Genomic DNA, 23,257 nt, shown 5'->3' with positions numbered 1-23,257 from the left:
TATGAATTATTTCCTTTTCTCCTCTCTTTGCTTGTTAACACACACTGGGATATTTAATTCATTTTCTATTCCTGGAATTCTACATTTATTTTCTTACGTTAAATTAGAAGCAGACTTGCTGACTTACAGGACACATGTGACATATGTCACAGCATATTAAAGCATATTATGCTATGATATTTCACAAAAGAATGAAAGTGAAAGAGAAGTTGCTCAGTCATGTATAACTCTTTGCTATCCACATGGACTATATAGTCCATGGAATTCTCCAGGCTAGAATACTTGAATGGGTAGGTAGCCTTTCCCTTCTCCAGGGGATCTTCCCAGTCCAGGGATCAAATTCAGGTATCCCACATTGCAGGCAGATTCTTTATCAGCTGAGCCACAAGGGAAGCCCAAGAATACTGGAGTGGAGAATATATGAAGGCTAATAATGAAATAAGAAACTATGTTTATCTATTATCAATTCAATACATGCAAACTAAACATTTTGAGAGGAAGTTTAATCAGAATTTTGAGAGCTGTTACAAGAAAGTGAAAGCAGTTGAATGAAAAGTTAAAGTAGTTGAAAGTCAAATCTGGTTTATATGAATCTTTTTTTTTCATTCAACTTTTTCTTTTTTTTGAGTGATTACAGTATGCTTGACCTTGGGAAGACAATGACTATAAAATATCCTATTGAACTATATAGCCTATATCATCCAACATTTCCTTAGCCAGTAATAAGTGTATGAAATAATATTACGTTTATCTTTTCTGCCAGTGGATAAGTAGGATTTATGTAATTTTTGGTGTTTAACTGATCCTTGATGCCAGTAAGGGCCACTGATACCAGTGACTCAAACAGAACCTTGATTGAGCTCAAAATTTTGAGGTTAAGCAGTCTCATCCCTTCTATCACTCCTAATAATTATCTTTCCATTTATCATGGGATAAGGATTTTTATATTTTGAGGGCATGGTATTAGGGATGAATGTCAAAGAATCATAAAATGGCATTTATATTTAGTTGGGGATTCCCAGGTGGCGCTAGTGGTAAAGAACCCACTTGGCAATGCAGGAGACCCAGGTTTGACCCCTGGGTCAGGAAGATCTCCTGGAGAAGGGAATGGAAACCCATTCCAGTATTCTTGCCTGGAGAATCCCATTGACTGAGAAGCCTGGCAGGCTACAGTCTATGGGGTTGCAGAGAGTCCGACATGACCAAGCGACTGAGTGTGCAAAGTAACAGACTGGTTGTTGGGGATTGGTAGGATTTTAGGGGTGATTAATTTAAGATGTGGTTAAACGAAGATAAGACAACCTTTTGGACAAAGGTTGCAATGTACCGAATCTACTCCCATGAGGTCAAAAGACAGGTCAATAAAACCTTCCAAGATTCTTTAAGGCAAATGGGTTTTTGTTCCTGTTACTGAAAGAGCCTAGTGGATTAAATATGGAGGAGTGTTTGAATGTTGTAACAAAAATAAGTGAGATATCATTATACTAGTAAAGATACTGGGAGAGCAAGAAAGAATATACTATGTACGTTTGGAAGGATACAAGTGAAAGAGCTCTCATACACTGCTAGTGGCACCATCAATTGCTACCTCTCTAAAAAGTAGTTTGACTAAGTTTCTAGAGTCTTAAAATGTTCTATTTCCAGTAATTTATCCTAGAAAAATGTTTGGAAGTGTCCTCAAAGATTTATGTATGCTGATGTTTACTATAGTGTTATTTATAAAAGTAAAGAGTTGAAAACAATATAAATGTCCACCGATAGGCTCGTGGCATAATAAATTAAGGTACATCCATGTAATTTATTTCTCTGCAGCAGTTTATAATCATATTTTCAAAGACCATTTGATAGCATGGAGAAATATTCACAATATAATGCTAAATTAAAGTTGTCAGGTACAAGCAAACAGCATTAAACAGCTACCACTTACTGAACATTAATTTTGTACTAGGATATGTATTCCAGGGCCTTAGAAACTCCTTCCTTAATAATCTTCTAACAAATCTGTAAGATGGCTATTGCTATTCTTAATTTATATACTGTGAATCTCAGTTTAGAGAGTTAAGCTGCATTGCAAATCCAAGTTGTCCTATGAAATGGAGTAGCTTCAAGTATGCAGAGACACTGGAGGAAAAAGGTTTTTCAGAAATCCAGAGAAATTTTATATGCTTCAAAGTTCAAGGGAGAAAGAAAGTGCCAGGTTATGAAATAAAGTTACAATCTGAGAGAGTGCTGTATCATTCATTATAGTTTGAATTAATCTGGTAGGTGATGAAAATACCATCAAAGTTTAAAGAACTGAGTGAAGTGATCTTATTTCTTGTTTTAGAATGGTAACTGAAGAACTTGTACCAGGGGTGGAATTGCCATGTGGCAACTGGCAGTTGTTCAAATACCAGTCAACAGAGGTTTTGTCTCTAAGGGGTGATAATGGAGATGGAGAGCAAGAGACAGATTATAGACACACCGTGGGTAAAGAACTAACTAGACTCTGAGACAGAGAAGACATGAAATTCTAAGACAAAGGGAAGGGAAGAGACAATAATGATTTTAAGCTTCCAACAGCAGTAGTTATATACACAGCAATAACTAATGAAGTAGAAACCAAGGGAAAATTCAATACATGGAGCAGCTGACCCTGAGTTTGATTTTGAGGAAGTTTTATGTGAGGAACCACTTTAAAGGAGGCAATCTAGAGGTAGAAGGTTTTGGAGCTCAGGGGAGAAACACAATGTTCAAGTACAGACTTGAGGGTTGTTTGCATAATAGTTATTTGAAGCCATGGGAGTAAATGAGATTTCCAACAGAAAGAATATAGAGCAGGGCTTCTCAAATGAGTATGGATGAGTTTATCAGAATTGCCCGAAGAGATTTCCAAATTACATATTCAGTCATTGTCCATTCGAAAAATTCTGTCTCCTTTTTCTATAGGGGGTGGAGAGACCGTGGTTTGAAAAAGTAAGCAGAGTTGAGCTCAAGATTTTCATTTCTAACTGGCAGCCATATTGATAAATGTTTAATAGATACTTTTAAAAGAAGAATTGATGGGTGCAATTAGAATTCTTGAAGCCATACTCCCTGCATCATGGCCATACTCCTCTGATCATGTCCCTTATCAGTGATGATATATACCAAGAGTGATGATATTTCCTTTGTAAGAGCAATAGGGCCTAAAAGAACTGACTTGGCATGTCTGAACTTCCATGTGGTTTACATTTCAACATTGAGTTTGTAACTAGATATTGAATCTTTGAATTCATTTTCTCAGGAAGAGTTTTCAGGCAAACTCATAAGAGCCTGTTTCATACCAATATATTCTAAATGGTGTTTATTTTCCAAAGAAAACTGGTACCAAATCATATTTTGGTAGAGTTTATTAAAACAGAGGAATCACAAAACAGAATGGACTGCATATGCAAGGTGATATCTAAGCCATGAAGATGAATTAAAAAAAAAAGGATGATTCATAATGAGTGAGCTATTAATTAAGAAAAAACAGAGGAGATTTCCAGCCTCACTCGCAAGTGGTTCACTAGGTAATGACTTCAGCCTACAGCACCATAGGTTTTTAGATGCAGAGACATGTCAGCTATGAGTTTGAAGGAACTGGATGCTGGCCAGTCAACCGGTCATCTCTTCATATGGAACATTTGAAGATATGCTCCTTAATTCACAGAAGTTTTTACCTAAATTATAAAAGAAAAACTTTTATGTGGATACCGAGGCACCAGAAGAGAAGAATCAGAGATGAACAGAAAGTATACAATAGAATCTCACTATCCTCAGAATCTTTCCCATTTAAGCTCTTCTTGGTTTTAATGTGACATAATATAAACAGTCATGCATCTTCTATATTGTATGTGTATCGGAGAGCTACTGTGAATTACAAGAACTATAATCGCCTTGCTTTATAGTTCCAGTTATTCTTCCCAGGGAAGAAAGGAATTTGGATGGTAATTCAGTAAACTTTTGTGGTGTTACATTTGACTAGACTACAAAAAAAAAAAAAAATGAGAGTTTTACCATTAAATTTTTGAAATGTTTTAAATAAGTCAGATAAAAAAATCAATAAAAGTACCATAAAAGTACAATTAAATATGTAGTTTGTACTTGAGTCAGACAGGACGCTATGTCAGTCCCATGAAGCACACAATCAGCTCAGAAAGTTAGATTCTAGAATAGGAAATGAACTGTTAAGGGCACTGTTACATTTCAAGTACCAGTGGATGGATGAGAACCTGGACTTCTATCTCCATTATCACACAGAAGACAGACAGGGGTAGAATCAACTAGACTCAGACACACCTCCCACACAGAAGTTCAGAAAACACACCCACCCACCACTCAGTCCACACTTTTCTTTCATATGTGCATCAGCAAACCATATCCTTAGGTTTGCTGCATAGGTGCATGGTCTTGTATGCCTGGACATGTGGCAGAGGTACTCAGCAGGTTCTCACAACTGGTCTTTCAGACTAAATTCTCCCGTGAGGGCTCAGTTCTGAAACTGGATACGGCATACCTGGTGACCTGTTACTGAGAAGAATCAAAAGTAAACCTCCTCTGTGTTAGATGGGACAAGAAATGTAGAGCCAGGATTCAGGTGGAATGAGAAAACTCATTTTGGAAAAATCTTTGGAATAGAGACTTTCATCACTTTCCAAGGGTCCAGATAGCCTGTATTCTTTTTTATTTATTTTCTAATATGAGCAGGTGAACTTATGAGGTTGAAGAGACTCCTTTGTGGCAGAGAGAGAGGAGGTAAGAGGGGTGGAGTAGGAGATAGAGCAAAAGGAAATCTTCCAGGCGCTGCTATAAGAGGGGAGGGTCCCTTTATAAGTGCTTGTGGACTTGGCCAAAGAAAGAAAGAGCTGCTATAACACAGAGACAAGGCATGTGACTTCAAGGAGAAAGCATAGTGGGAGGCCTAACTCTAGGTAACAATGCTGCAGTGTAAGGTTAAATAATGACTAAAAGTGATTTCTTATAGATTTCCTTTTTCTTAAATCTCTCAAACTGAGAAGAAAAACAATTCCTAGACTATACTTGAAAGAGAAATACTTTCAGAGGCATGGAGACTATCTAGGGAACATACATAATTTAAGAAGTATTTGCAAAGTACATATATTGTTTTTCAGGCTTGGCAGTACTGCAATGGGTTTGATGATTAAAAAAAGAAGAGAACCAATACTTAGAAAATACCCTTGGGAATATAATTTCTAGGTGAGAATACACTGGTTGTCAATGTCATCTCCAAAAAAACTCAAGTTTTTTAAGTTGAGTTTGAATCTTTCTGATCTGGCCTTTTGCTCTAGTTCTGAAAGCCAGTCTCCTACCTAGATGCTCGAATCCAAATTGACCTGGTCAACTACCAATGCTTTCAGTAGTCACTGGACATACAACCAAGCTCAGAGTGGCAAAAAGTTAGACTACTTTTGCTATAAAAATTATCCTTATATAAAGAGAAATATTCTGCAATATCATTGTTCAGTTGCTTAGTCATGTCCATTTCTTTGTGATCCCATGAACTGCAGCACACCACACTTCTCTGTCTTTCACTATCTCCAGGAGTTTGCCCAAACTTGAGTCAGAGATGCCATCCAACCATCTCATTCTCTGTTGCCCTCAATTCTGCATTCTGCAATATGTTACCAAAAAATGAACTTCAGCCCTTCTGCCCAGTCATTAATATGGTCTGCATCTTATCTTTGGTGAGTTTAAAAGGAAATCTGTGCTCATTAGAGAAATGTGACTACAGTAGAAACCTTAAGTGGAGGTTTACAAGGAGCAGGGCAGCATGATTAGTTTCTTTTAATAGGAAAATTTTAGGATAAAGGTGTTTTTTTTGGTGGACTTGATCTTTAGAAACTCTGAAAAAGCTGTTATAGTTGTCAAGATGTTGTCCCACCTGCAGGGAAATAAAAGCACTTTCCTCATCTTCCAAAGCATAATATTACCACAGTTCTGAAGTATCTGAGAGTATCTTTGCGTGAGGAAAAGATTGAGATTTCCCAGAGGCCTGCGCAGGGCACTTCAGTGCCCTTCCTCTAAGAATGTCAATACCCTCGGCAAACCCTAGCTGAATCATCATCATTACAGCCCAGACAATAGGCATCAAACAACTCACTACATTTTCTTTTCCGTGTATAAAGGAGACTATAAATTGGAATGGAGTGTGTCATGGCTAGGGGTCAAAGAAGGCATTGTCGAAAAGGAACACTGAATCCAATATTTAACATAACACAGGAGTTGGAAAAGGAGTTTTCTGTTCAGCTTGTCCAAAGGTTCTTTACTGGTTGACAGGGGAAGTGAAAATTCCTATATGGCATTTTGCAAGCAAGACTCAACTCCAAGGAGCAGGAATTTACAGAAGAATGGATGGGAGGGTTAGGGTTTGCCATACCATAGCATGCTGCTCTCCCGAGAGATTTTCATTTTCATTTTGTACATTCAGAAAATTCAGTCTAAACCCCTTCAGTAATCCTGAAATTCACTTAAGAGTCTAGCAGGATAGGATGTCCACTTGTCTCCACTTCAAGAGAAGTGGAAGTGCTAGTGGTAAAGAACCTGCCTGTCATTGCAGGTAGATATAAAAGACACAGGTTTGATCCCTGGGTCAGGAAGATCCCCTGGAGGAGGGCAAGGCAACCCGCTCCAGAATTCTTGCCTGGAAAATCCCAAGGACTGAGGAGCCTGGTGGGCTACAGTGCCATAGTGTTGCCCAGAGTCTGACACAGAAGCAGAGTCGGTGCTCAGAAGTGACTGAGCACCGAATTATCAAGACAAAGTATGTATTTGCTTGAATATATGATACATGTGAATTTAGCCAACCTTCCCTGCAAGAAACAAAGAAATGTTCTCTCTTTTAAGCAGTAAAGGGCACCATGTTAAACAACCCAGAGGGCAAGCTGTTTGTGTGTTATCTCAACATGTTTTGTCATCTCTTCTAACCTTGTGCATGTTTTCTGTCAATAGACTGAACATTTTAAGAGGTGAGAAAGTGGTGTTTATAACTGCACTCTGAATCCAGAATGAGTTCAAATATATTATACGACATTGACGATCACCAAATTTAAGGACATTTGGAGTAGCTGATCTCTGGTTCATGAATAATGAGTTATCTTGGTTTTAATAATTTACTTTAAAAAATCTTTTCCGTCTACTCTCTGTGAAGTTGCAACAGCTCTCTACCTCACCTTAGATGATCACTTAGTTATATTCCTAGAGGGCAGATATAAGTTAATGAGCAGCAAGGGAGGGGACAAGGAAGCAAGAACAAAAACAGCATATTGCCTTCAAGACTATTAACGTCTCTTTGTGGAGGATGGCAACAGCTAATGTCTGGCAAGAGCAGTGGAGGAAGAAATTGCTGCAGGTTCAGGTGGGAGAGTGAGTCACCTTGAGGCTGGCACTGCTGATGAGGTTTGGAGAATAATCTTTCCATTAGGAGTGGGTCCTCCTTTGAGGATGGGGGTATTATTAATGTCCAGTACTTGAAATGTTTGATTTACTTCTTGTGTGTTGCACAGGAACAAAGCATTAAAGCCCCACACATCACAGATCCACAGAGGGTTTCTGTAAATGCATCTGTTCTCAAAGATATTAGGAGATTTTTAGAGTTTGGAGCATTTATTTTGGTGTGTGGGCATATTACAGAGATGCAAGCTATTTGAATGGAGAGATAAACAGGTAAACAGACAGGTAGGTGGGTCGATACATAGATGTCATCACTTAGGATTTTTAGTAGAAAAAGGTCTTGCCTGTACTGTGCCTCTCTGCAAAGTTCCTGTTTATGGAAAAACTGTTAAATTTAGATATCAAAATAGTTAAGTCACTTCTAATGTACTTGCAACCACAGAGAGTGTCTAGCAGATTTTATTAATAATAAGTGATTTTCATAGAGCTGGATTTGGAATTGTGTGCTTGCCTTAAATGTCAAGTCATTGTAATGAGGTATTAGCTTGCTTTGGCTTAAATTTGTATATTTTATTCTTACTCACTTTTAAATACCTTTTCTTAATCCCTTATTTTTGGCTCATTTGGTATGATTATCATTCCAATTTCTTGCCTCCTGAATAATAGATTCTAAATCATTCTCATTTTGGTCTTTGATTCCTTATTAAAAATCCTGAAGCCTAACAGCTAATGATGCTATTGATGCATGGTAATGCTGCATTTAATCAAGGGTTTTTTTCCCCCCATTATTATACCACATCTTTCTCACCCCAGCAATGATAATTTTTGTGTTTTTCCATTTCCCCTTGTTATTTAATTGAAGAAGCTGGGAACATATATTTACAGTCAGTGAGCCCCCAAAATGACCTTATACCTAGTAAGGTGTTTTCACTTCTAATCAATATAATTTCATGGTTGACACCTCTTTTTTTGAGGAGGCTTTGGGTATTTCTGCATACAGCTGTGTTAGATCCCTCTATTTATGTGGCTTTTTTTACCGACTGAGCTATCAGGGAAGCCTATTTAACTCCATAGGTATTTTATTAAAAACAAAGGAAAAAATGTTATGTTTAGGAGGCAAGTCCTCTCAGATACAGGCTTCCCAATGCTCTTAAGAGATATCAGAATTCTATGAGTTTACAGAACATACTTGTTTTCCCAAAGAGCTAATCATTTAAAAGATGCCAGATTTCTCGGTGTGAGATGGCTGCTTTTTGGTTCTAAATTAGTCAAATGAGTTTCAAATTGGTCTCATTTTACCGGTTACGACAGTTGAACAATACAGACAGACTTCTGGTCAGCTGGCTAGTTGTAAAAGCAAAGTTTGCCATTCATTTGGAATTTTTGACTTCCTAAGGAATTATTCAAAAAAATGATCTATGAAAGATAAAGGAGTTTAATAAATACTAGTATGTGTGAATTTTGTGGCATTTGTTTCATTAACTGGGGGGGAAAAAAAAAGTCCCCACATCAGTCATGAGGAAGTCCTGAGCTATCAGTGCTAATCAGGCCAAATGTATTGGTTCAACCTGGGTTCCTTGGTTCTGCTCCCAGCTTCGAAATGCACATGTGTGTGCTGGGGTCACGAGGAGGACCATGTCACAGTGTGAAAAGGGAAGGAAAGTCTATTTTACCACTGGAGGAGAGGGAAATCTGTGAAGTCACATTTCCTACCTTTTGTCAAATAGGCATTATGATGTCATTTTATGAAGACAATTGAAGAACTGACACAGGATGATATTAAGTAGGAATAAACTATGGGAAAGTCAAGAGATCATTTCTAGCTCCCAGAACTGCTTCTTGAACCTTGATGGTGCATTTGTAGAGGGACAAGGATTGAAAAGGGGGCAAAATAATTAAACACCCCCTCTTAGATGTAAACTCCTAGTCAGTGTGCCTCTCTTCCAAAACTTAATAAAAACCAATAAAAGTAAACAGGATTAGGTACATGCAAAAATGATTTTAAATTGAGTGGCTCCAAGAACAAGACTTGCTGATAGGCAAGGTGGTAATATCACATATCTAATGAGTATGTGAAAACTGCTACAAGTACCCAGGTGTATTTGATGTGTATACAGGGAAGAATGACGACTCAGGCCTCAAGGGAGGAGTGCTATGCAGGGTAGGCTGTTTGACTGTATGTGTGTTTGTAATAAAAATATCTATTAAATCACTCTACCTCCTTGTGCTCTGACTTCAGCTGCCATCAGTCAACCTACTGATTACTAAGAATCTCTTAGAAATAGGAGTGTTATGGTTAAGAATAATTTTGAAAAGACTTGATTAAAAATGAATTGAGATTCTAGCTTAAACTTCCATTTCTTAGAATACTGTTGACCTACTTCTGTTGAACAATGGTGACCACTATACATCAGGCATCTTTTCATTTGAAGAAATAACAACAATGAACATGGTCATGACTGATTTTCTCATGGGTGAAGAGAGAGTTATCATCTTTCTCTCTGCCAACCTTGTCAGCATTTTGTCAAGAAATCTGCTGTCTCTATTTGCAGAAGGTATCCAGAATCTGATTACATCTTCACCTCCCCCTTACCCATAGTCTTCTCATGTGTGGATTTCAGCTACGGTCTCCTAACAGGTCTTGTGTTTTTTAGTTATACCACCCTCACACATGGTCTGCTCTCAACAGAGCAAAAATGATGCTTTCATAACACAAGTCAGACTGTTATTTCTCTGCTCAAAATCCTGCAGCATCTCCCATTTCACCGAAAGGAGGGGTCCTTATGCTGGCCTAAAGGGCCTGGGCCACCAACTCCTTTCCTCATCCTTTCTCTTGCTCTTTCTCCAGACACATCGGCCTCCCTTTCCCTTCCACAGGCCACACACACCCAGACCTCAGAACCTCGGCATTTGTCCTGTCATGAGAACAATCTTCACCCAGAAATCTGCTCTGTTTTTGCTCAAATGTTACATTCTCTTATGGGGCCTTCCATGACCACACTCACTCAAAGTTACGGTCCTTTGCTTTACTTGGCTCTATTTTCTTCTATTTGTATTTATGTAAAAAAATTTTTTTTTTTACTATGGTAAAAGTCACATAATATAAAACATACTATTATACCCATATTCAACTATACAATTCAGTGGCACTAAGAACATTTACATTGTTGTACGACTCTCACCATCATCCATTGCCCTCATTTCTCACCTTCCTAAACTGAAACTCTACCCATTAGATACCATCTCCTCATTGTGCCTCTCCGCTCACCTCCAGTCCCTGGAACCTACCAATATATTTTTTTTAATTCCAGTATACTCCCTGACTATGAATTTGACTATTCTAGGTACCTTGTCTAAGTGGAATCAAACAGTATTTGTCTGAACCTAATGTACATTGAAATGCATTTTGAAGCTTAATAAATGTTCTACAAACAGACTACCTTTTCTTCCTCTAGTGCGACAGAGTAGGCTCTCGTTACTTATTTTATACATAGTAGTTATGTATATGTCAATTCCAACCTAATTTATTCAATCTCCCATTCTCCCCTTGGTTTTCATGTTTATTCTCTTCATCTATTTCTGCTTTGTAGATAGATTCATCTGTATACTGTTTCACTAGATTCCACATATATGTGTTAATACACATTTTTCTGTCTTACTTCAAGTCTGTATGATAGACTGTAGATCCATCTAATAGAAGAATAAAATTCTATTTTAAGAATCACTTTCTCATATACTATAAAATGTTCAAAGTTATTATTTGTGTTTTTATCTAAAATACTAGAACAGAAGTCTTTAAGGCAGAGATTTTGTTCACTGATATATATATATATATATATATATACACACACACACACACATATATATATGCCAGTGAGCTTGACACGTAGCAGGCATTTACTAAATTGAGTGTTTAATGAATGAGCCAAGTAAAAATAAATGAATAATCAAAAGTTGTGACAATAATTGGCAAATAAGGCCCATGATTTAAGTGATTTACATATAAACTTACATAAAATTACCTTGAAAACAACCCGATGAAATAGATGCATTATCTCCATCTTAAATATGAAGCAACTGAGACACAGAGAAGTTAAAAACATGTTACCTGCTAATATAACTTGAGTTAGGGTTGAAAGGCAGGCAGTTGGGCTCCCAAGAAGGCCACACTCTTAATTGTGAAATGCTACCACTTTTCTGCTGTCAAGATGCTAGCAGTGTGACAAAAAGACAGATATAGCAGGGGAACTGGATCTGGTTTGGAGTCTCGGGGGAGGCCTCCCAATGAAATGGCTTTAAATTGAGAAAAGACAAGTAGCACTTAGCTGGTTAGAAACAAGGACCAGTCTAAGTCAGCTCAGCTTTTGAGAGCTAAAAAGATGGGAACTTAGCAAGCTGAAAATGCAAATTCAGCTAATGCTACCGGGTGAGAGAGTTGTTGGTCACACCTCCTGCTTTCCACACTGTGGTGGTGTCAGGAGAGATGAAATTCTCTTGCAGAGAGGTTTGTTACTGACCAGTTTGGGTGAATTGCTCACACTGACCATGTAACTTAATTATAAAGTCACTCCACTTTTCAAGGTATAGGACAACGCTTGGAGAAAGTAAAGATGAGGAAAATCATATACATTCTGTTAAGTGGACCAAGAAGGACAGGGGAGGTCCTGTAAATGGGGTTGATCATCATCCCTGAGACTGAGTGGGTTTCACTAGTAGGACTGGGGTAATAGAAAGAGACTAATTGGTTCCTGGAGGTGGCTTTCACTGCCTTGCAGACGGCCTCAACTGCAACTATTCCAAGAATTAACAGCATGAGGCAACAGGGAGACCACTCATTTATATGTTAGTGCTTAAGTGCAAATGGGGGAAGTAACTGGAGCATGCATATACCAAAAGTCTCAGATGGGGATGCCATCTGGATTCCTTTGCCCAGTACCCATCCCAACTATGCTCTTTGTTTTCATGGAACCCTCATAAGCATTCACCTGTGGTTCCAAGCATTCTCCTACAGGCATAAGAGGTGAATTACAAGTAGGTTTCCAGAACTGTATTATATCCCACACTCTTAAGGATCCCAATTCCATGTCACTTCACATGTCCTATGGTTTATTTAATACTAACATGGCTATGAATCATGGGTAGAAAAGTTTTTGCTTTATTGGGCCTGACACAGAGCAGCTTATTTCTGGGTATCCTTCTCAACAAAGCTGCATTTCAAATTGAGGCACTAAAATTCATGGGTATCAGTTTTTTCAGTCAATGTCTTCTTAAAAAATTATTCACAGCAATCCCTATGTAATACTAGCTTTTTAAATATAAATTACATCTTTAAAATAAATATTATATACACTTGGTAATATGCATAGATTTATGCTTTATTGGTTTTTATTATGAAGGTGGTAAGATTAGGACTCTAAACTCATTTGCCTTCCAAGTCTTATTTCTTTTTGTCATCCTAATGAATCCATTCTAATTAATTCTCTAGAAAAACAGGTCTAGAGAATTATGACTTTTGAATTATGAATTTTAGGTTCTAAACCCATGCCAGCTTGTCTAGAAAGTCCCCTTTCCCATCTCTGACTCTTAAAATTCCATCTCTTAATACCCTTTCTGATCTACCCAATAGGGAATGAATGTCAGAGAGAATATAAGTATTTTCTATGCTGATTGTGATACTTATAATTCCTTCATTTTCCATTTAAGAAATATCTTATACTCTTATTTTAATATTATTATACTATTACTTTAATACTATGACAGGTCTAGGGATATAGTAGTGAAAAAACTTACTTAGTCTTACATTTGTGAAATACAGAAATAATCACAGATATGTATAAGGAGAAATTGTGGTAAGAGTTGTAAATATAGAAATAATCACAGATATGTATAAGGAGAAATTGTGGTAAGAGTTGTATTAGAAAACTACAGGCTGTCATGAGAAAGAATAAGATTAAAGAAAATAATACAGAGGCAAAAGTCAGAGAAGACTTCCCGAGTAAGTGACATTTCAGCTGAGATCTGATGGATGAATAAGTTATTCATGTTAAGGGCAGAGGGAAGTATTTGAGACACAGGAACTTGCCAAGTTCTTAGGTGGAAAATGTCTTGGTGCATTCCAGGAACAGAAAAAAGTCACTCATCTCATACTGTAGTAATATATGGACCCTTCTTATCTCTCAGATGGCAGAAAACTTTTTTAATTTATTTCTGCCCCATAAATAATGTACACACTATTTTATACATAGAAGGAACTCAAAAAGTATGTTAGAGAACTGACTTCCAGGAACTGTAAGTAACTTGTTTTAAACTTACTCTCCTATGTAAATAATTATAAAAACAGGAAAAAATATGAGAATGACTTTCAAGCATTGGAAACTGAGCAGCCCTATTATCCTTGAGAGAAAGGAAAATCCATGAGGTAGGCTTATTATCCCCAAATGTCTATATGGAACAGTTTCCACAACTTTGCAGTAACAAGGTAAGTCCAGGGTAGAGCAGAAATCTCAGGGGAGGAGTTGGAGATTACATTTGAAGTGGCCAAGGCAGGTGGAACTGGAGGAACACAGGACGGAAAGTGAAGTATTCTTCTTGTATCCTGTTTAGGGAGGGCCCCCTGGAAGTCTGCATGAGGGTTCACCTTCTGTACTTGGCTGAGGGCCAAGATGCTCATGAAGAGGCATTGTCCATGAGGCCTAGCAGACAGTGCCTTTGAGGAGGCCAACAGCAGAAGAGATATCAGACATTGCACAGGACTAAAAGAGGTCAGAATTTGGACCAGCTAGAGTAGAGACACCTCATTGAATAATCTAGACATCCAATCAAGGTTCTGGAAAAATCATGACCCAGAGGAAAGGAAATACCCTAGACCTAATTGGGAAAAAAAAGTCCTGAAATCAACGTTCCCTACAAAGCACAAAACCAAGTCTAAAAGGATCAAAATAATTGATCAGTCAATTGTCAGATAAAACAAAACTTAACAGGACTAAAATGAAGATAGCACACATGAAACTCTCCACAAAATAACAACATATACAAGGAAAGTTGTGAGACAAAAGTCGGAAAATGTTGCCCATAGTCAAGGAGAAAAATAATTTAAAAAATAGCAATGAGTGATAAAAGATATAGATTTTAAAACAGCTATTATAAGCACATTCAAGGATTTAAATGAAAAGGTAGACAAATTTCAAAGAAATAGAAACTAAAAAGAAATGGAAATTCAGCGCTAAAAATAAAGTGATATCAAATACAAGCATTCTGGATGGGTTAAATTATCTATCTAACAAATTAGATGATACTAGACAATAGATTAGATGCCATGCTAAGAAAGGATCAATAATATTATTCAAACTGAAGGGGAAGAAACATATTTAAAATACCAGCAAAATCTCAATAACCCATGAGATTATATTGTGCAAAACCTAAGTGCAGAGTACCAGGAAGGAAAAATTATCAAGAATGCATCAGACAAAAATACTGAATAAACAACTGAAAACTTCAAGTTTGGTGGAAAATAGGGCCACAAAGATCCGAAAGTTTCAATAAACCCTAAGCAAACCAAGTCTAAAAAATAGCTTGTAAGCACATCATACTCAATTAAAGGAATATTACTATGTGCCATTTAGAACAAATAAATTTGACTAGATGAAAAAGACAAAAATTCTAGAAAAACAAACTTTCTAAAACTGATAAATACAGAACACCTGAATGCTTTTCAGCTTATTAAAAGAAATGCAATTCATAGGTAAATATTTTCCCACAAAGAAAACATTAGGTCCAGATAACTTCACTGGTGAATTCACTGGTGAATTATACCCGATATTTAATAATGATTAATATTTTACATGAATCAGTTAGGAAAATAAAGTGTGGCAGTATTTTCTATGTCTTTTTATGAAACCAGCATAACAATAAAATGAGCCTTGAACAAAGACATTAAAATAAAAGTAAAATTACAGACCAGTATTTCTTATGAACTTACTAATAAAAATCCTTAACCAAATATTAGCAAATGGAATCTAGCGTTATATAAAAAGAATCAAATGGAGTTTGTCCTTGGATTGTAAGGTTGTGACAAGATTAAAAAGAGAAAAGTCACATTAGCAGAGAATAAAAATCATAATTACCTTAATTGAAGCAAAAGAACAAGCAGATAACATTTAACACTCATTCATGACAAATTCTTAAACTAAGCATAGAAAAGCACTTCAATTATAAATGACATCTGTGAAAAAACATCCTTTAACATGATAGTTGAAACTGACATACACTCCACTTTTCCCCTACTATCAAAAACAAGGTGAAGGTATTCACTTATACCATTCTATTCAAAGCTGTACTAAATCTCCTATGCAGTGTAATATGGCACAGAAAAATTAATGGTATATAGATTGGAAGAGAAAAAACAAATTTGCCCATGCATAGATGACATGGTTACATCATAATATATGTAGAAAATCCTATGAAACCCAGAAAGACACTATGACTAATAAGTAAGAAAGATTGTAGAAGAGAAGATCAACATACAGAAATCAATTGATTTTAACAACAACAAAGAACTGGAAGATATTAATAAGCCACAAAATTTAACAGCACCAAACAACTCCACAAAATAACTTAGGAATAAATTTAATGAAAGACATATTTAAGTCTACTATATTAAAAATTATAAATTAAAAAAAAATTATAAATCTTTAAGAGAAAATTTAAAGACCTAATTAAAGAAGAAACATGCCATATTCACGAAGTGAAAATTGTTATTTTTAAGATTCCCATTCTTTCCAAACATAAAGATTCAAATTGATGTAGAAGAAAAAAAAAAATAACATACATACTGACAACCTAATTCTAAAACTTAAATAAAATCAAAAGATTGAGAATAGATGAAATAATCATCAAAAAAAGAAAGGTTCAGAGGCTTAATTAATAAATAATTAATTAATACTACTTAAGTTTAAGCATTACTATTAAGTGACAATAACCAGTGCAGCATTGAAATACAAATAGACAAATAGATCAATGGAAGCAAACAGAACATGTAGAAATAAATACTTACATGGTCTAATGACACCACTGCATTTTAACGGGGAAAAGAAAGTCATTTCAACAGTTTGTAATGAAAGTAAGGAAAACGGTGATTCCTACTTCATGTCACATACAAAAATTAAAAGCTAAAACTATAAAAGTTCTACCATACATGACAGAGTAATATTATGACCATGGGTTAGACAAAGGCTTTTTAGCCATGAAACAAAAAACTCTAAACATTCAACTATAAAGATAGATTTGATTCAAATTTTAAGATATCTGCTCATCAATAGATGCCATAAAGAAAATGTGGGAGGTGGGACGCAGGTGGGAGGAATGAACCAACAATACTTATATGTGATAAAGGATTTATCTCTAGAACATACCAAAAACTCTTACAAATAATAAGCAAACTACACAATTACAAACAGGTCAAGGTCTTGAACAGGTATTTCCCAGAAGACATAGAAATGGACTACATGAAAATGTGCCCAATATCATTAGTCATCAAATCAATACTACAATGTGATAATAATTTACTCCTAACAAAAAGGCTAAAATTAAAAAATGAACAACACTAAATGTTGGCAAGGTTTTAGAGAAACTAAATTCTTCTGCATTGCTGATGCGAGAGAATGTAAATTAGTATGTTTGAAAAATCTAGTAGTTCCGTGTGAAGTTAACTATAGGCCTACCATATGACTCAGCATTTCATTCACTGATACAACTTCCTTGTTGTTGGAACTATTACAAACTTAGTGGCTAAAGTCAAAACAAAGTTATTACCTTACCGTTCGGAAATTCAGAAGTCCAAAATGGGCCTCATTGGGCTAAAATCAAGGCGACGCCAGGGCTCCATTCCTTTCTAGAGGCTCAAGGAGAAACTTCACTTTCGTGCCTTTTCCTTCTTCTACAGCTTGCCCACATTTCTTGGTTTTACCGTTCATTTCTACTTTTAAAGCCAGCAACATCCAGTCCCTCCTTCCCCTCACCACATCTCTCCGACGTTTCTCTACCTTATGTAAGAACGCTAGTGATAATATTGGCCACACCTGGATATCCAGCGCATGCTCCCTTGCGCATCCCAATGCTCAGTCGTGTCGGACTCTGCAACCCCACGGACTGTAGCCTGCCAGATTCCTCTGTCCGTGGAATTCTCCAGGCAAGAATCCTGGAGTGGGTTGCCATTTCCTCCTCCAGGGGATCTTCCTGACCCAGAACCAAACCTAGGTCTCCTGCATCTTCTCCATTGGCAGGCAGACTCTTTACCACTGAGCCACCTGGGAAGCCCTGCTCCCTTTAGGTCAGCCAATGATTAGTAACATTACTTCCATCTGCTACCAGAATTTCCCTCACCATGTAACTTAACTTATTCACTTGATCTGGGGATGTGGATGTATGAGAGGCCATTACTCTGCCTACCACAAGTACTTATCTAAAACGAATGAAAATAAATGCTCATGATACACTTGCACAAGATGGTTTAAAACAGCTTTATTCAGAATACCCCAAACTAGAAACAACTCTGATGCTCATCATTGGAGGAGTGGATAAACCAATAGTAGTAAGTTATTACAATAGAAAACTGTTAACATCATTTTAAAAACAGCATTTAATTGATGCATTAAACAACCCCTAAAAGGTTACAGTGAGCAAAAGAAGCAAGGCATAAAAGTAAACACAGTATGTCTCCATTTTTATGACACTCAAGAAGAGCAAAGCCAAACAATGGTGATAAAAATAAATATACTGGTGACTTTAGGGGCAAGATTGATGAGAAGGGGGAACAGTGAAATTTCTGAGATAGGTGATGGAAATATTTTATATCTTGTTGCTTGATGCTGTAAAATTACACATTTAATTTTTCAAAGTATACTCTTCAGGTTCAAATTTAAAGTCTATGTAAATTTTTTTGACAAATTTAAACATGAAAACCCTACCTTTCACTTTGCTGGAGATAATTCAGAGATGTTTTTAAAAGTGCAAAGCAGATTTTTTTCAGTTTTATTGAGGTGTAACAGACAAATAAAGTTATAATATGTTTAAAATGTACATGATGATTTGATAATGCATACATTGTAAAAAGATCCCAACAATCAAATAAGACATAATTTTTGAAAGTTAGGGAGAAAAACTTTATGAAGTTTTCCCCCATGCCACAGTGGGGTTACACTTGTATGTATAAAATGAAGTCAGAGTTCTCAGGGCATGCATGCATGCTCAGTTGTGTCTGATTCTTTGCGACCCCATCGACTATAGCCCACCAGGCTCCTCTGTCCATGGAATTCTCCAGACAAGGACACTGGAGTGGGTTGCCATTCCCTTCTCCAGGGGATCTTCCCAACTCATGGATTGAACGCTCCTGTACTGGCAGGCAGGTTCTTTACTGTCTGAGCTACCAGGGAACCCCATATATGTGTATATATTACATATATATATGTAATATCAGCCAGGGTGCTGATGCAAAGATGATAGAAATGATCCAGCAATGGGGTGTTCCTGGGATAACCTTCTTTAGCCAGTTTACTGAAGAGTCCATGATACTAGGGTGCTGGTTAGTCAGCACTGAAGCATCCCAAGGTAGAATCTTGGAAGAAACAGATGGTTTGGATAAAGTGAGAAACGTTGAAAAAATAAAGCTTTCACAAAATTCAAGAGCAAGTATCATGCATCCAAGATAGTGAATCATAACAGGTATAAAGGATTTGAAAGGTCTTAGGCATTCATCAGTGAATGAGCTGCTGATGCAAGATCAAAAGTGAGCTCTATGACTGCGGAGTGGAAACACAGAGGAAGCTGCAGTACTGAATTATCAACATAAGCAAAATGAAAGTATCTAAGAAATAAGGTAGAGATCAGAGGAGGAAAAATGATGGTGACACTGGCTGCCAGCAATGTACTGACACAATGTTAATCTTGGCAAGGCAGCAAAGGGAGTGTTGGTATAGATGGATGATTTATGTATTTTTTTAGGGCATTCGCTTCACCTCTTTACCAATCTTAGATATAAACATCCTTCAAAACTTAGCCCAAGTTACTTCTCTATGAGAGGTCTTTTATGGCTGGGACTCTGGCTAGTTTGTTAGCTTGTTCTTTATTCAGTCACACATTTACTCTTTTTTTTTTTTCCCACACATTTACTCTCTTAATGAGGGTGCATCATGTGGCAGACACTGATGTCCAAACTCTTCTCCTAGGCTACAAGAGGTAACACCTCTGAACTTGACTTAGCTTCCTGGAGGCCTGGGATATTAGGGACAGGGGCATATGGACCTATGAATGGGCAATTATGGACCTATGAATGCAGAGCATGGGAATCAGAAACCGTCACAGAGCAAAGAGGAAACAGTACGGCATGCACACAACCATGAAAAGCCAGTGGGGAAACACTTGCAGTGTGGATAAAATTTAGGTATAACATTATCACACTACTGCAAAAAGGGTCAGAACAAGTGAGCAGAAGTCAAAACTAGGAGACAACCTACACATTTTCCTACAGCCTATACAAGTCTCTGTGTGTGTTAGTCACTCAGTCATGTACAACTCTATGCAACCCCATGGACTGCAAACGACCAGTCTCCTCTGTCCATGGAATTCTCCAGGCAAGAATACTGGTGTGGGTTGCCATTCCTTTCTTCAGGGGATTTTCCTGACCCAGGGATCGACTCATAATCTCCTGCATTGCAGGCAGACTCTACCGTCTACAGTATTTTTTGACTTATAAACCTTTCCACAGTTATATATACAGTCATGAGCTTCCTTAGAATTTTTTGAAGTGATTTGATCACTTTTGAACAGTATCATCTTGGCGGGATTCCAATGGAGAAAGGGCGGGAAGGAAAACTAGACAACTACTCTTGTGTGGAGTGCTAAGTGGAGACAAGGCGGCTCATGACTGCAAGTTAAAAACAAATTCAAAAATTGTCAACCATACCCCCAAGGCATGACAGGGACAGAGTTTCCTTCTATTGCTCCCATTGTTTAGAAAGTTCACTCTTTGACAAGACAAAGGGGTGTGACCCTGTTTTAGCCATTTTACTTCGGGTAATGGTGGAGAGAAAGACAGATAATGAGATAACAAGAGAGACAGAAACCACAAAAGGTGGGTGAGAGAGAAACAAAGACGACCAGAGTGAGGATGCCAACAGCGATTTGACTTGTAAGTGGCTGGGCACAGTGACCCAAGTGTCTAGGGTGATAGCACAGGGTGGGAGGGAGTTGTTAGTCCATCTTTTGGTTCCTATCAGCTGCTTCTCCATCTCCCCATTTTTTGATTTGAGACAATTTCTTACTCATAAATAAAATGCTATACAGTTGCAGCTTTAAGACAAGATCCATAGTTCCTGTTTTCAACCAGACTGTCCCTTAAAATCTTCCTAAATGGCTCTGGTTTCTGCTCAAGGACGTGAAAGCATCTCTCTCACCCTGATAATTAAAAAAAAAATGAATAATTAAAAATCCAGAAAAAGTGCAAATTTATGACTTTTTTTCAAATCCACTGGAGGAAGGAGGCACAGGCAATACACTGGTCCCAAATCCAAGGAGATGCAGGCACCTAAGGGAGCGAAGAGATGTGAATGATTCCTTACATGGAGTAGAGGCCCCAGCATCAGTAAGGAGACTTCAGTTATAGTAGATCACAAGGTGCTAAAGGGTGAATGTGGCTGGCAGGAGAGTGTGAAGGACACTCAGGTCTCTTCAGCAGCCTTCTACAGGCTCCTTCTCCATTAACCTCATCATGCTTTCACAGGATAATGAGGAAAGAACCCTTAAAAAGACTTTGTTGTGGCGATGGTGGTGACAGGGAGGACAGCAGCTTATGCAGGATAGGTATTTTTAGACTCTGCCTAGACAATTTCCCTTATCTGCCCTATAAAGAAAGCCTTAATTTGTGGCATGAAGGTCAACAAACATTTTTACCCTTAGGACCTAGGTGAAAATTCATGGACTCTGGGGAAAGTAACAGGGAAACAAGTATCTCTGTCGTTCATAAGGGAGAGGAATACATGGAGGGCCCAGGACTAAGTGGTGGGATTGGGGAAAAGAACTAAAATGGCACCAGAGGCCGGTGCCTGCCTACGAGTGGGGGTTCATCAGAACAACAGAAAATGCTCCCTACTCCCTCTGTACCATGGCGCTCCCTTCTTCCCCCATCCCACTGATGAGCCTGCAGGAGCAAGTAACAGCCAGATACCGCTGGTAGACCTAAAAGAGATCTTGTCTTGGAATAGTTGAAAGGAAAGACCTAAAAGGTAAAGTAGATATTGCTGTCAAATCAGCTCCTTGGCCTGCAAACACAGTCACTACAGCAATCTGATGCTTGTGCTGCTCTAGGGATAACTACAGCAATATAAGGCCTTCAACCCACACCAACTCCTAAATATAATACACTCATATCTGCACACTGAGGTCCTATCAGAGAGGAAGGAATGCTTATTTCTAGGCATAAAGTATTTATGCCAATCCCCAGTGACTACATAAGACATCTGGCTTTCAAGAAAATATGGCAGATAAAGTATAAAGAAAGTGAGTAAAGATACAGAAGTTATAAAGAACAATTAGACCTAATTCACATTTGTAGAAAACTCTACTGAATGGTAGCAGAATATATATTTTCACTAGAGCACTGGGAACAGTCTCCAAGATAGACCATATTGTGGCTGTAAAACAAACACCCACAAACTTAAAATACTAGAAAAAAAAAATGCCAAGTATATGCTTGATTATAACAGAGTCAAACTAGAAATATAAATAACAAAAAATTATCTGAAAAATCCCTAAATGTTTTTGAAAACAAACAACATACTTCTAATGCCCTCATATGTTACTGAGGAAATTTCAATGGAAGTTTTAAAATGTCTGACCTCAGTGAAAATAAAAGTACCACATTTCAAAATTTGATGGATGCAATGTAGCAGTGCTTAGATAGAAACTGATAGCAATAGATTCTTCTCCTCACTTGAGCTTTAGCAATATATATTAGCAATATATAATTGGCATATAACACTGTGTATCTTTAAAGTATACAACATAATGATTTGATATATGTATATTCCATGCTCTTCTGTTGGGTGAAGTCAATGGCCAGATCAATGGCCCACTCTCAGAGTGGATGAGGCTGTAGAGACGCTTCATTGTCAGGCTGGGTTGCTGCCTAGTCTCCTTGGTCAGGTGAGGCCACAGGCTATGCAGAGTCCCAAGCCTCTGAGGTTGAGCCTAGCAATATCACTTGCTAGGCTCTGATGCAGGATGGAGTTGTAGACTAGGTTTTAGAAGTGAGAGGTACCATAGGCTGGACTCTAAGGCTGCTCAGGGTCACTGTTCAGATTCCCTGGTTATGTGGTACCAGAGGCTATGTTCAATAGCTAACAGGGTTGCTGAATTGGCTTCTGGACACACAGGCCTTCAGATATGCTCCATGGCTGCCAGACCATGCTTCCTGCCAGGGCAGGACTGGAAGCTATGATCAGCATTGGAAGAGGACTACAAGTTTGCTCACCTGACTGGTTAGGGACCTAGAATGGGTTCCATGGTTGATACGGCCCACTGGCTAGGGGTCTAAACCAAGTAGAACTGACAACTGAGCTTCTGGGCCAGATGGGGCCCAGAAGCCCACTGACTTGACTCTGCAGATGAGTAGAGCTGCTGGCTGGGATCTCTGCTCAGGCACCACTGCAAGCAGAAATACGGTCAGCAAAGACCCAAGCTCTGATAACAATAAGCCCTGCCTCTGTTCTAAGTCTCTATCTGATCACCAGTGGCCAAGCTCTGTAGGTTCCTTACTCCAGTGGTTCCCAGGATGTGAGAAACAAATGAGCCT

The 23,257-nt window shown here is 37.8% G+C and overlaps 1 long non-coding RNA gene across 5 annotated transcripts in view; it reads right to left on the bottom strand.

Moving 5' to 3' along the window:
• The window catches only part of LOC110136914 (uncharacterized), a 489,873-nt gene that overhangs the window by 260,695 nt on the left and 205,921 nt on the right, over window positions 1–23,257 (bottom strand). The window contains exon 5 of one of the 5 annotated variants that reach the window (XR_011491851.1): window positions 17,921–20,992. The exons of the other annotated variants lie outside the window; for them this stretch is intronic. This is a non-coding gene — a long non-coding RNA (uncharacterized lncRNA). Of the gene's footprint in view, window positions 1–17,920; window positions 20,993–23,257 lie in introns of those variants that run through there. 5 annotated transcript variants of the gene reach the window in all.

The sequence above is a fragment of the Odocoileus virginianus genome, chromosome 16 (genome assembly GCF_023699985.2).
Source record: "Odocoileus virginianus isolate 20LAN1187 ecotype Illinois chromosome 16, Ovbor_1.2, whole genome shotgun sequence".
NCBI classification, from domain to species: domain Eukaryota; kingdom Metazoa; phylum Chordata; class Mammalia; order Artiodactyla; family Cervidae; genus Odocoileus; species Odocoileus virginianus.
This window is presented reverse-complemented; position numbering and strand designations above follow the sequence as displayed.